Source organism: Carlito syrichta, unplaced genomic scaffold, assembly GCF_000164805.1.
Source record: "Carlito syrichta isolate Samal-C Ts95f unplaced genomic scaffold, Tarsius_syrichta-2.0.1 Scaffold304296, whole genome shotgun sequence".
NCBI lineage: Eukaryota > Metazoa > Chordata > Mammalia > Primates > Tarsiidae > Carlito > Carlito syrichta.
In genome coordinates, this window is record NW_007248392.1 from 20,185 (window position 1) to 23,548 (window position 3,364).

The window sequence follows — 3,364 nt, forward strand, 5'->3', positions numbered from 1 at the left end:
AGGATTTTGACTTTTTGAAATTTGTTCATGCTTGATTGATGTCCAAGTATGTGGTCAATCTTGGAGTAACTTCCATGTGCTGATAAGAAGAATGTATACTCTGTTTGTTGGGTGAAGTGTTCCATATATATCTATTAGCTCCAATTACTTGAGTTTTAAGTTTCCAGTTTTCCTTATTAGTTTTTCTTTGATGATCTCTCTAAGGCTGTTAGCAGGGTATTAAAGTCGCTGATAATAATTGTATGACTGTCCATGTTCTTTCTTAGTCTAATTAGCAATTGCATTATAAATATGGTTGTTCCTATGTTGAATTATAAGTATTCAAGTTGAATTTTTTCTTACTGGTGGGCTGAGTCTTTCATCGTTATGTAGTGTCTTTCAGTGTCCCTTTTAAATTTTATTGACTTAAAGTCTGTTTTTTCTGCTATAGGAAAAGATACTCCTGATCTTTTTTGTTTTTCATTTGCCTGGAAGATCTTTCTCCAGCCCTTTTCACTGAACTATACATGTCATTTGCAGTGAAACGGATTTCCTGAAGGCATCAGAAAAATGGATCATATTTTTAAATCAAATTTGTCACTCTCTGCCTTTTTAGTGGTGTGTTCAGTTCACTTATGCTTATGTTAATTATTTATATGTTAAGGTTTATTCTTGTCATATTGCTATTGAGGGGCCTTATTGCTTTTTGGGCTCCTGGTTGATGTGTATGATCTGTTAACTCTGTTCCTTCCTGTCCTTTTGTGATGCCAGAATCATTCTTTCATTTCTGTGCTTAGAACTTTCTTAAACATCTCCTGAAGGGCTGGTCTAGAGGTGGCATATTCTCAGAGATTGGTTGTCTGTGTTTAATTTTAATTTTCCTTCATTAATGAAACTTGGCTTGGTAGGACATTTTTGACTAGAATTGCTTTTCTTTAAGAACATTAAAGATGGGAATCCAGTTCCTTCTGGCTTGTAGGGATTTTGCTGCAATTCTGATGGATCTTACTCAGTAAGTGGTCTATCCCATCTCTGTAGCTGCTGTTAGGAATTGTTTCTTTTATACTCATCTTGTGTTGATAGATTATTATGTGTCTTGTAGATCATCTCATGTAAACCTTACAGGAGTTCTCTGGATCTCTTCATCTACACAGCTGCATCTCTAGCAATTTAGGGGATATTTTATTGAATGACCTCTTGGAAGTCTTATTCCAGAATGTTCTCAGTTTCTTCTTCTCTCAGGCATGCCAATTAGCTATAGATTTGGATTCTTTACATAATCCCAAACTTTTCTTAGACTTGCTTATTCTTCTTGATCTTTTTTGCCTAGTTTTTGTTTGACCAGGTTAGTTCAATAGTTCAATCCTCAAGCTCTGCAATTATATCCTTTGTCAAATCAGTTCTGCTGCTCAAGCATGTCATTATGCTTTAAAATCCCAGGAAAAAATTCTTCATTTTTGGAGTTCAGATTTGACTTTTCTTACAATGTCCAGCTCAGCTTTTATTTCCTGTACTATTTTTGCTCTTTAGATGATCTGTGCTTCCACCTTCTCATGGCTTTTTATGATTCTGCTTCTATAATCAGAATTCTATGTTTTCCATAAGGGCCAGGTCATTCTGATGGGTTTCACTGCTTGGGATCTTGCAGGTCTTTTTTGGGTGATAACTTATGGAGGCTTTGGGGATTGCCAGTGTTTTTCTCTTGTTTTTCTTTATCTGTACGATCAGACTCTTCTCTTTTTATTTTGTATTATTTCATTTATTTGCTTGTTTGTTTATTTGTTTACTTATTTGTAGGTAGATGACTTTGCTACTATTGGTGTGACTTTTTGTTGGATTTGTTTTTATTTTAATCCCATAAGGTACCCCCATTCTTTTGGGTATTCCCCCTTTTCCCAGGGATGGTATTACATGAAAACCCAACTACTGTGAGCCCTGCTGCTCTTCTGCGTCTAGCTGTGTTATGAGGTTGCTATGATTTGGGTGGTGCTGGAGGGTGCCTATAAGATATCCTGTGATGTGGAGATGCAGGGGTTGAATTCTAAGGAGAGTGGGTCACTGATATCCTTGGAGGACCCTCTGGAGGCCTTTGATGTCTTGTTCCGGACTGGTCTGTGAGAAGTACAATGGACTAGTCTGTGAGAAGTACATGCTTTGCTCTTATTTCCTTCTCAAGGGCTGTATTATTGAGTCAGATGTTGTCTTGGGCTATTCCAATTGACCTTTAGCCAGGAAGTGAAGCTTTTAGGAGACAGCCAGCTGTGATGGTGGCTATGGGCTTTTATCTTGGTCTTTAATTTCCCGGGGAAGAACACAGATGACTTAGCCAATGGTTGGGGCTATGGGGACTTCCAAAGTTCCTCAGTCCCTGGGCTTTTGAGAGGGATGGGAAAAAAACCTGGTAGGGGAGGGCTAGCTCAGATTGGACTATTCTCTAATTCTCCCTCTGCTGGCATAATTGTCTGACCCAGTGGGAAATTGCTCCTATTCCCACTGTGACCACACTGCAGGGATGACTGAACCTTTTTTGTTATACAAAAGAGTTCATACAGGATGAGAGAGGTTGCCAGGATGACAGGTTCTCCCCATTCCCACTTCCCCTTCCCTTGTCTGAGACTGTTCATTACCAGAACTCAAATTTTCTTTCCACAGCAATGTTTTCCCTATGGGTTGGAACTTGCTGGCCTGTGTTTCCAATCCCCAGCTGTTTACTCAGTGGGAATTTGGAGGGAAGATGGACTGGGGTTCTTTTCTGGCTTGGGAGCTGGCCACAGAGTGCTACTTGCAGGGAACAAGTTCTTATAGTCTGTTTGGTAACAGGTGTTCAGAGCTTGTTTGGATTCCTGGTTCCATGTAGGCTCTGGTACCACAAAGTTGTGCTATATCCAGGCAATTTCCCATGTGGGACTGAGTCCTATGAGACTGGGAGTGGAGAGGAAGAGGTGACCTCCAAGTCAGTGGCAGAAGTGAGCTCTGAGTACCTAATATCCTACACTCACCATTTCCCACATCCAGAGACTGGTCTTTGTTTCTGACATAAGCAGGGTGGGGAGAGGGTTTCCAGGTTCCAAAACAGACCTGTTCTCTCACTTCCCTGCTCTTTATGTGTCCCAATTATCCTCTCTATATATTCTAATTTAAAACTCATGAAGGTAAGGATTTTTTCTGTTTCTTCTTTTCTTAGATCTTCATCCTACAACAATGCTGGTAATATAATGTTTCTTGAATAAATATCCTTCTCAATATAATATCATTATAATTACCCATAATTATACATTATATTAAGGTATACAAAAGTGATACATTTACACTGGAATTCTGTTTATATTATAGGAATATGTACAAGTATATTTGCTTTTAACATTAGGAATTCATATTTACAAGA